The sequence below is a fragment of the Lagopus muta genome, chromosome 19 (assembly GCF_023343835.1).
Source record: "Lagopus muta isolate bLagMut1 chromosome 19, bLagMut1 primary, whole genome shotgun sequence".
In the NCBI taxonomy this organism is placed as follows: Eukaryota; Metazoa; Chordata; class Aves; order Galliformes; family Phasianidae; genus Lagopus; species Lagopus muta.
Window position 1 is genome coordinate 4,244,384 of NC_064451.1, and position 12,013 is coordinate 4,256,396.

A 12,013-nucleotide genomic window follows, 5' to 3' on the forward strand; every position below is an offset into this window, starting at 1 on the left:
GAACTTCTAAAATGTCAGAGGTGTGGTTCCAGCACTCTGAAAGTTTGTTTCCCCTCCAGCAGGATGCTGCAGATCTCCAGTGCAGTCAGGCACTGTCAGCAAACTCAGACTGATGAAATTCCTGGTACGTTCTGCTCATGGCTACGCAAAACAGATCCTCAAAGCAGTCTTTCAGTTCAGCTTTTCAGCTGTTGCATTATCATCTGCTGATGGGAAATAAGAGGTAAGCTCAAAGCTGAATCAAGGTATCACCCAGTTCCCAGTGAAAGTGGTCACTGGAAAACTCTTTTCAGGGATGTGGTCACCCTGGGACTGGTGTCAAAGACTGCACATCCCTGTTTAAAGCAGAATCCAACCAAGGTTTGTGCAGAAACTGTAAGTATAAAAAATCTACGGCCTTGGTTACGCAGCAAGGCAGAGCAGTAAATCATAACGGTCTCACGTTTGAAATTTATGAATCCATTACATTCCGAATTAGTTACATTTCAATTTGTTGGTTCTAGATCATTTTTATTTCATCGAAGGAAAGGAGAATAGTAAGGAGTTGGGTTTTGTGCTTATGTGTAAATTAAGTCACCGTCAAACTGGGTTGGAAATCAAATCTGCAGCCAGACGTCAGCAATCCTTGGGCTTTCATCAGCATGGGTCTGAAAGCCTGGATCTATATCTAGGAAATATCTAGGAAAAAACAGGATACTTGTAGGGAAACTGAGATGCTTGTCATCCTGAAATACTGTCATTCCCATCACACACATATATTGTTTTCTTGAGGCAGGGCACAAGCCATGGGTGAAAATAACCTGAGCTGAATTCCTGTGCTTTGGTCATCAGGATCCCATTGATATGGAAGTGGCTTGTTTGGCTTGGGAGGAGAGATCAGAGAAATGGTTTGGGTGCAGAGCCAGTCACCCCAGTAAACTTTCACTCTTGAGTGTTATAGCTGTGTCTTTTTCTGTTAGATGTGATTTTAAATAAACATGAAGGGACCAGCCAGGCCTCAAATGCAGGTTTCTAAGCAACACAAATAAATCCACATCTGCATTTAGAGGTGCAGACAGGACATCTCTGGACAGCTTTACTTTTCTTTCCTTCCTTCCTTTCAGAAACATGGAGACTAAGCACAGGAGGAAAATTAATAAAAAAGGAGCTTTCCTTCATAGGGATGGATAATTATAGGAGACTGCATGAAGAAGGGCAATAGAAAACGTGCCTCCATTTCAAGGTACAACATAACACTGTTGTCACCACTCTGGACATTTTTGGCACCTACTGTTGACTGCCCAGGTCTAGAGAGTCACCAGGAATAAAATGATGAAAGCTAAAGATGGGCACATTGTGTTTATGCATCAGTATAAGGCAGATAGGGGAAAAAAAGAAGAATAGTTTCAAACTTGCAGAGCCTCAAGGCAGATGAAAAACGACTGCACTGGACAGGATATAAGGCAGGACAGAAACAGTCTTACACTGAAAAAGCATCACTTTGTTTGCTTGCTTCTCCCTTGTTCAGAGAGATTCTTGCTTGCATGTGTTGGGAGATTTAACTCTGTGCAGATGGGAGGAAATGATTTTCAAACTACCTGTTTGTAAGCTAGCTCGAAAATGACAGCACTGCCACTGCTCCTTTTGTTCTAAACACCCAATTAAACTGGCTGTTTACACCTTCCTGCCAGATTCCTGTCTCCCAGCTGAAGGGAGCTGAGCAGCTAATGAGGCGCAGCGCAGGGACTGACGGGGAAAGGCAGGAGGTTCCCGAAGATTTGCAGACTCAGCCCACAGCTGTGGCAGAGGGAGGTTGGGCTGGGCCAGGAGGGATCCTTCCTGGTCCTGTGGTGAATGAGGGGCACATCTGGGTGGCAGCTGTGTCACCAAGCAGGCTGTGGGCAATGGGCAGCCAAGCAGTGCCCTGGAAGGTAGAAACAGAACAATTGTAGCTTGACTCTTCCTAATTTATAGTGCAGCATCACTACTGGATGTTATTATTGAAGGAGGAATTTCATCATACAGTCCTTAGGTTAGAAGTGACCTTGAAGATCATCAGGGTCCAGCCCCTGCTGTGGTTATCCCCTCCAGCTCAGGCTGTCCAGGACCCATCCTGGCCTTGGGCACCTCTAGGGATGTGACATCCATGGCTCTGGGAAGCAGTACAGTGCTTCACCACCTTCTGAATAAAGAATTTCTTCCTAACATCTTACCCAAATTTCCCCTCTTTTAGGTTAAAGCCATTCCTCCTTGTCCTAGTAATATTAGGCTATGTAAAACGTCAGTCCCTCTCCTCTTCGTAAGCTCTGTTCACATACTGGAAAGCTGCAATGAGATCTTCCCACAGCCTTCTCTTCTCCAAGCTAAACATGCCCCTGTAGAAGGGAGCTGATGATCAGAGCAGCCAAACTGGCTGAGCAAAATTGTTGCTCTGACTCCAAAAGAGATATCATTAAGAAGTTGCTACCCATGACATGTGATGAGTGCTCCTACATCCAACATCCGTACCAGTGGAAGAGGTACGTTTGGTGCCTACAGCTGCAGGACTTGATGACTGCAGTATCCTCTTGGGGAAGAGCTGTGCTTTTCAGCCTCTGGGTAAGTCTCCTGGTGGAGCTTTGAGACATTCTCCAAATCTTGGAACTTCTGAAGCAGAAAGCCAAGTATTTCTCCTTTGGTGAGGGTGGTAGGGTGAGGCAGCCTTTTGGGTTATTCTCGTGTTACAGAAGTAAAAAGATATTCTGACCTGTAGTACTAACAGCCTGCACACCACAATGGACCGTCAACTGTAGTAGAAATGCTTGTTTGTTTGCTGGATCTCTTGTTGTGCAGTGGATAAGGCAGAAAATTCTTTTAAAAATGCTTTTATAAAATTTTATAAAATTCTGGCCAAGGCAGAGACTTGTGTTACAAGTTGTACTGCCCACTGGGCTTGAGGTTCACCTTGAATAAATATGAACGTGGCATCTCCTTACTTAAGGAGCCCACTTAACTCAGTATGAAGCTCTAAGTACGTTTGCTTCCCTTTCAAAGCAAGTTGCAGATCTGCAAACAGGACTGAAAGAGCCCCAAAGGGAAAAGTCTGCTCAGCAAACTTTCCAACAAGTCCTTGAAGCTACAGCCTCTCAGCGTGTGGTAAGGACCTCAGATGTTCTCTCATCCTCAGGCGATGAGAGTCTGATTAGGTTTGATTGCATGTTCTGCAGGCATTATCGATCAGTCAGATGATTGATGCGTTGGTTGCTGTCAGTGCCTCATCTTTGATGTAATTGCATGAATAATTTGCCAAGGCCAAGCACTCTGTCCCCAAAAGTGTTAATTATATGATATGTATGTGTGTATATATTTAATTTCTATCTCAACAGAGATTAAGTTATTTCTAAATGTTTAGTATGCCTCACCCAGAAGGTGGAGAAGTGCAAATCCATAAATCAATGGATTTACACAGATTCAAACCTGAAAGGTTGTGAGGTATGGATGAATCTTTTCCACTTGGATGCATTTCCTTTAAGACTATGAATGGCATAAACTCCATTGACACTGGGTTTATATTGCACAAAGCCTGGTAGCTTCAGTCCTGGGATTCAGAAGAATCCTTAGCAGGAAAGCTTGTGACCCTGAGCGGCTCAGCACAATGTTTATCCTTGCAAACAATGACAGTACATATATAAATATATAGATATTATAGCTGAAGTGGCACCAGATGGATAATTGCAGCCCCTGAGTGCCTAATCTACTCTCCAGGACATGGGCAGTTTTCTGAGCCAACAAAACTTAATTGAACTTTCCGTTCCAGCTGGAAAAGGTTATGGATCTAGCAAGTGCAAACGGAAGGCAGGATGAAAAGGTCAGATGTTCTGTTCTCTTCGTAATGGATTGACCGGGGACATGTTTTTATCTTTCTCGCAACCGCTGGATTGTAAAACTTAATTAGCAAGTCACTTCTCTCCCCTATCTGAAGGCATGTGTGTGATGATTACACATAGATCACTTTTTATGGACGTGTCATGTTTTCATTTGAGAGTAACAGCCTGCATGAGGGACGTTCTTGCCACCTATTTACATCAATAGTCCAGAGAAGAGCCAGTAGGACAAAAAATGAAATCTGTCCTTGACATCTGATGTGTCAGATCAGCTTCCAACAACATCTACTGATGTGGAGCTGCAGTTGCTCAGACCGCATCTGCTGTGTGGTGTGGTGACAGAGGAGGTGTTACAAACACAAGTGAAGAAGAGCCAGCAGATTTAAGGCTGGATGCATGGACAGGGATTATGATGTGGTGCGAGAGAAAATACAAAGAGAGGCAGAAAAAAAAAAAAAAAAGGGGGGGATTTTTTTCATGGTAAAGAAAAATATGCCAAAATATGGTGAAAAATACAGCAATGTTAGAGTTCAAAATACAGGCCCCTACATCCTGCCTGGAAAACAATGTTTTTTTGGAGTTGAGACGTGCTGTCTCATCATCTGAAAGCAGATCTTGTGTCTCTGAAGAAGTAATCACATGGGGATGAACATTTATTTTAGATTAGACTTGAAGGTAGAACATCCAGCAATAAGGATAGTCAAGAATTGGAATAGACTGCTGTGAGGTTGGAACTACTGGAGGTTTTTAAAAGCAGATTAAAAAACAATCTGTCAAGAAAGATTTATGCGTAGCTGATCGATCACTGGGGTGAGATAGAGAGAGTGACCTCCTGAGGTCTCCTATTTTCTAGATTGTTTTTTTTTTGTGTGTGTTTGATTTTATGTAATTCTACTTCCTTTTTTTCTGAAGATCATGCCCAGAGCATCAAGCATGGTCTCAGCAAATCAAGAGCTGTGTCTGTGATGAAACCTGAGTTAGCCATACACACACAGAAAGTCACACAGCAAACTGCATGTAACACTGTAACATGATGGAAAACACAGCAATGACAGTGGGGTAGCTGAGTCACAGGCTGCAGGAAATGAGGATAAGCCCAATTGCAACAGCTGTGGACACAAAAACAGAGAAAAATAGCTACTCACCTCCAGAAGGCCTCAGGTACACAGAGATCCCCATCATGATACCCTCACTTCCCCTGTCAAGCCTTAAATGTGGTCTGGGAAGGGGTGCATCCTGGCTCCATCCCTTCTGGTCGTTCAATACATTGCATACACCTGAGCTCCCCTAGGTTGCTCTGCCTTCCCACCAGGCGCTCAATCACTGCTTCAGGCCCTGAAATAGCATTTCTGCTATGCTATGGAAGATCTTTTCAAAGCGGGAAGTGGGAGAGAAGTTTTAAAAGGCATTTTAACTTTTCAGTGGGGTGATTTTGAAATCCAGCATTTCCTTTTCTATCCGGTAATATAGATATTAATAGGAACTATAACTAGATACACGAGGCTCTGACTTCTTTGAGTTCGAGTAAGCTTTGTAAGAAATCCTGTCATTTTCCTGGAAAGCTCAAACAATTAAAAAGAAGGATGATGAGAGCTACACTTAGCAGTACGAGAAAGAACAGAATATGATGGGACTTACTGTCAGTCAGAGTCTGGAGATTGAGACCCCTGTGCAGTGCAGCTAATTTATCTCTAGAGCCATCAAATTTGGTTTTCAAGTATTGTCAGATTCACCTTTCTTTTTCAGTGTTTGTGTCTTCTTAGACCTGAGCTGTCATCCCCATCAGATGTGCCAGAACTCTAGCATCCAAGCTCCTCTTTACACCTCCAGCATCTCCCACATTCATGTGCTGGGAAAAGAGCCCAGAACTGTGCTGTAATCTGGACTGTGCATTTTGTTAAGGCCACACAAGATAAGGAGCACTAGTGGAAGACACAATCTGTGGCTGGTCTTCTTCACAGTGACTTTCCAGTGGTGAGAGGCCATTCCTACTCCTGTGGCAGGTGTCAGTGTTTAGGCACATTGAGCAACAAGCATGGGACAGACAAGTTTGGCTTTGGATTCAGCTTTTTTGAAGCAGCAGTTTTTAGTACTCCTAAAGCTTAGAGTCCAGGGGTTTTGATTTGAATCTTTTGCAAAGAGCAAGTTTAGCACTTTCCTTTGTAAGTGAGTTATTGTGTTCATTACAAAACCAGGATGGAATGCTTTATGGGTGTTAGAGAGAACCCAAGGAACAAAGGCAAAACTTCCTGCTGAGAAAACTCCTTGTGCTGAACAGCCAGTTCAGGAGAGAAGTTGCAAAGCTGTCAGCTGTACTGCACAGGGAAGATAAAGAGACAGGAGACACAGGCTGAGCGTATGTACAACACATCAGACAACACTGAGTCAATCAAAGAGTCATTAATCCATCAGACTATGAACCTTCCACTCCGCTGCTGCCAGATCCGTGTGTCGAGGGCCAGCAGTAGGAAGGCAGCATAGCAGGTACTGGTCACCAGGGACAACAAGACAAGAAACCCTTTTGGTGTTGTTCTTTGCCTGGGAAACTGGGCAGAGTTCAGGATATTCAGGCCATAAAAGGGAATTGCTTAAAGGAGATGTTAATGAGTGACTGCTTTGCCATTGAAGGAACCATGCCACAGACAGATGCTCCAGCACTCCCCTCCCTGCTCCTGTCTTCTCCATCCCAGCAATATTCCAATATTCCATTCTTAGGCATGTCATCCCTGGAGAAAAAAAAAAAAGGCAAAAAGAAAGCCTGACTATATTTAAAGTTGGAGACATACAGTCAAGGATAACACATGCGAGTCCTCATGAAACATAAAAATCTGAGCAACTTTTTTTCTGAAACATCTTCCTTCAGAGCAGACTTGCTTTAATAACAGCAGATGAGAACTCTGGCCTTGTGCACGCTGCCCATGCCTCGTGGAGGGCTGTATTTTCATTTCTTCATGGCTAAAATGTTGAAGTTGAAACGACAGTTTCCTGATTATGTTACACGCAGTAACAAAGGGATGACTCCATCATGATCATTCAGTATTTATGTGGGCTGGAGGTTTTCTATCAAAATGCACTTAAACTAAAACAAAAATGTTCTAACAAAAGCCAACGGCTGCAAACTTCAAGAGGTGCATTCAAACTTTGATGGACGTGTGACTCCAAACAGCAGTGCTAATCACTACAGAGCTAAATGCTGTGGGTTCCCTGCCACCTGAAACACTTAAAAAGACACCCATGCTTGATTTAAAGAGGTGTTACTGTATGAATGGAAAAGGAAAGGACTGATATAAATTAGGAGGTGAGAGACAAGACTTCAGATTAAATCAGAAGTTCCCAGGCAGCAGTATGTGCATCAGTGGTGATGTGAAATCTACTTCAAAATGGCATGCCAGCGATTCCAGGACAGTGCAATGCCATCTGCTGCCCATGCTCAGATTGCAACCCATCAGCCAGTGATTGTGACCAGCAAAAGTTCAATAATCACCATAGGATCATGGAATGTCATTGTCTTCCCTTCTGCCATTCAAACTGCTTAATCAAGTTAACCTCAGTTGAGCCAATTAATTGCTTGGAGATTATCCAATCCTGTAATCTTGATCACTTAAAGGAGCATCAAATAGATAACAAAAAAAAAAAAAAAAAAAAAAAAAAAAAAAAAAAAAAAAAGAACTGAATTTAAGAAAGGAAACATCCCAATTGTCAGAGGTACTTTGTGATACCTGGTGGAAGATATTCTGATCTGGGCAGGGAAAGGCCCAAGGCTCCTGTTCCAAATTTTGAAATTCTAAAATAATTTTCTTTTTGAAAGTAGGCAACACCTTTCATGCTTTTATATTTCTATATCTATTTTTAACTGGTTAATGTTGTCCCTTATACATGTTCTGTTCAGTCTGTATTTATTTTTACTTTGATTTTGACACTTTTTTTCCTTCGCATATTCTTCATGACTGAACTTCTATTTTCAAATCCGTTCTGAAGCGGGTGAAAATTTCATTAAAAAGCCTTGTAGAGGAGAAGTTTTGACAAGCTTTAAAACATCTTTGGTGCTGTTGTTGTTGTTGTGCCTGGTGCTGCTGCTGTTGGAACACATTTTAAATTGACCTTATCCATAAAAGTGACATTTACATGGCATAATTCAGTGCTATGTAGAGATACCTAACCTAACAGAATACATGAAGCAACACAGCTATTTAGTACACAACTCTGTCTGAGCTGATCTACCCTCTGGGATCCTATTTATTTCATACAATATTGATGCTGACCTGCAAGAATAAGTTATTTTCATTTACTGTAGTTTACAACATGCAGATAGGCAGTGAGCATGAGCTGACTGACGTGCTCTAAGTTTGGACCACTAGTTATCACAGCAACTCCACTTCTTTTAACTGCATCTTTAAAGTGGTGAAGTCCCTCCCGTAGAAGACATTTTCTCTATGCAGCTGCTGTGCTCCACAGCTCAGCCATACTCTCAGCCTTTGCCTCTGAACAGAATTATCTGGTTTGGAGATAACAATACATCATTTGCCCCCATGGGAATTCTGTAAAGATTCATCAGCCAATGTTAGTGAAGTGCTGTTGCGTAAATGTACAGCATTATTGCTGGACTAGCTAATGTTATTGCTTAAAAAAAGGAAAAAAGAAAAAAGAAAAAAAAATGATGTAAGAAAAAGAAAAGTATAAAGGCAGAAAATAGCCAATGTCAATGTTCATAAAATTTCTGCTTCCTCATAAATACCGAAGTTCTATAATCCTCACTGGTGCTGTTGATTATTTATCTGCATTTGAATTTTAATGAATAAAAACCCATTTATTTGTCACAACTCTCACAGTCCTGGCTCTGCAGAATTCTCCTTTCCATTTCAAAGCGTTTATTTTTTGGCGATTTTTAGCACTTTAGGACAAGACCGACAGACAACCCCAGATCTAAACATCCAACTCATAGCTGAAAAGAGAAAAGAAGCTGCACTTTCAACCCCACCACAGCTCTTGAACCAGAGCTCCGCGACTCTTCCCATACGGAAGCTACAGAAGTGTTATGGCGGCTATGGGGATGGTATGAACAGCCAGAAGGAAGGATGTAATGCATGGACACTTGGCTGAACAGCAGGAGAGCTAGGGCTCAGATCCTGGCTCTCATCTCTCAAAGGGACATCCCATGTCTCTCTCTCCTGGTACACCATGCCCCATCCACATTTTCTGAGGCTCGTCTTCCATGTCCATCCTGCACGTTTGGTAAAGTAGACACTTGAGGAGCAGATTTCTGTGTGCTCACAGAGTGCGTGAGCTCAGCTCCACAGAAACCCCATCATGAGTCTGAGAAAGCTTCATCTGCAATTCATGTGATCATATGCAATAAAGCACACCACGCTCTCCGTGTCCATGTGCCATGTGTGCACCCTGTGCTCGTCCATGTGCATCAAATAACTCCTGCACAGACCTTGTGACAATCCTTCCACTTCATTTGCATTCACCCATCTGTAAGTAGAAGGACTGACATTTTCCTGTAACGGAAGATGTTATCTGTATAGCCTAAGTGTCCATAAGGAAAAAATATTTAGGCAAGAGACTGTACACCTGGTTTCCAAAGAAGCTCTTCAGGAGGTGATTTCAGGCGCATTTTCCTGACTTCTGTCAACTAGAAGTGTAATGCATTGTCAGTATTTCTACCAGTGAAAGACAATGGAGAAGAAGCCTTTTATCCTCTTGTCACATTCCTTTTTAGGCAGATGCTTCAAACTGGGATGCTGGTCCGAATACTGGTTACACACTCACTTTTCTCTAGGGTAAGTAATAGAGGAAATACAATAAGAACCAGGCCTGTTTACTCCAGATTTATACACAAGGTGAATCCTAGCAGGATGATTTTTTGCTGGAGTGAATAAATATCTTCAAAGTCAGGGAAGTCTTGCAAGTCATAATGACTGCCATTCAAATGTGAAGTTCACTTGTGCTTCTGTTATCTCTTCCCATAACGTTCTGTAGTAACAAAGAGCAACAGTAATTTCGGCACATGAAGCTTTGCAGTATTCCAGCACCCATGATAAGTACTGTCCTCACTAAGCAGAGAAGCACAGGGAAATGAAATGTCTTGTTCCAAAATGTGCAGAGTCATTGTTCAATTTGGTTTAAAAGCCATGTCCTCTGCTAGCTCGTTCTGTGTTCCAATAACCAAAGCACTCTCCTGGCTACAGAGAGTATCTATGTGATCCAGGTAATGTTTGTAATGATGTCTCTGAGATGAGAAGCTGTATGTGGTATAATTCATTCCAGACAAGACCCAGTGCCTTGCCTCGTGTTTTCTTTGAATGTTAGAGAGCATTCATTGCACACTCTCAATGCCAGAGAGCGTGCTTTGGTCAAGCCTATGGGGTCTGTCCCACCAGGCATGCCTTTCTTGAAGATTTCTGCTTCATTTTCTCTGTCAGGGTCTTTATCTGCTTAGTACCAAACTGATCTTCCTTTCCCTTCTCATTTGTGTTCAAGGTATGAGACAGTTTCCCAGGAAAGGCTGTGAGTGTTCTATCAAACTGAGAGCGAAGCCGAGAAATGAAGTTGCTGCTTTTTGAGTTCTGCTGATGATTGAAAGCAGTTTTAATACGTGACAGTTCTACCTACACAGCAGCTCTGTCAGGAGCAAGAGGAAATTCTTGCCAAGTGATTTCCTTTTCCTAATGGAAGATGACTATCTAAAAGGGGAAAAAAAATATCATGGTGGCCTGGTGTTCTGTTGTGGAAAATAAATGGAATTTAACTCTTCAGGTTGTGGCATCACTGAAAACTCTGCTCTTCAATCCAAAGGGCAGGCAACCACTGGGAAAACTCCCTGCCTATCCCCTCTTGCCGCTCACATGGCAGTACCATTGTATTGAGAACTGCTCAGTGGGTTATGAGCCCCAAACTAATGGTTTATGATTAGTATCCAATTGCATCCATTGTTATACAACTCTGAAGTCAATTATCAGCCCAGAGATGCATGCCACACAAGCTGACCTAGTGTGGCTGCACAGGCTGTATTTAAAAATAGTCTTCTGAGTAACCAAAAAGAGAACTCCACAATTTCAGTCATGAAGCAATGATTGTATTGGCTGGTGCCATGCAGTTCTGCTTGAGCTCCTTTCTCTTCACCCATCTGTCTGACTTCACAATGCTGGTGGGAACCTCTGTCCCCTCTGCCAAGTGTGGTTGACACTGGCCAACAAGATCCAAAATAGGCAGGGAGGGACAACCCCATTGCAAGAATTTGTTTTCTTATCAAAAACCGAGAAAGGGAAATCTCTCATTTTGATGCAGAGAGGGTCTACAAATTAACTTCATATCTCGGGATCTTTTCACCAAGCAGAGTGGTTTTCTTTATCCATTTACTTTGCAGCTCATGACCCCCACTCCTAATTGTGGCTGACCCAGATTCAGTGCTGTATGGTTCCACAGGTGAGGTATTTGAGTGTAACTGAAGTCTGAGTTCCCTTCCTAGATGTGCCACCACAATGACACCATGACAGTAGGTGTGTTACATCCTCCCCATGCCTCCCCTACAGCTAGGGATGGTTTTCACTGTCAAGAAGTTAAAACAAGGCTCAAGGCTTTTAGGAGCTGCTGTTATCACTATTACTGACAACAGGAAGTGACTTTGAATGTGAAGGACTTTCAGAGCTTTGCAGTAGCTCCTGCATCCAGACTTGCAGAAATCTGTGATGAATAGCAGATGATTGCTCTTTTGGAAGGACTGGGCTTGCTTCAAGTTTAATCAGTAAACAGCTTCTGATTATTTTTTTTTTCTGTTCTGTAAATATCCCTGAGTGTTTTTGAGGTGACCGTGGCCTACTGTGTCTTTCACACCATGAACTCTGCCTACTGCACGGCACCCTCCTCCCCACACCCACAGAACTACTCTGCAAAATAAATGCAGCCAATACTGCCCCTCCAATTCAGAGCTGTCATCTGAGGGTGACCAATGACTCCTGCAGAGTGCTGGACACAGAGGCGGAATTCGTCCTTCAGGAACAGTGACCTTTCTTTCCCATGCAAAGAACTGATAACACTTTCCAAACAAGCAGAAATACAAAACCATTATAAGCAGATGGGCACAAGCAGTCAGATTTTACATGCCCTGAGATTCTTCCTCCCTCCCTTATGATGAAGGGGATTACACTTACTGAATATTTTTGGCTACT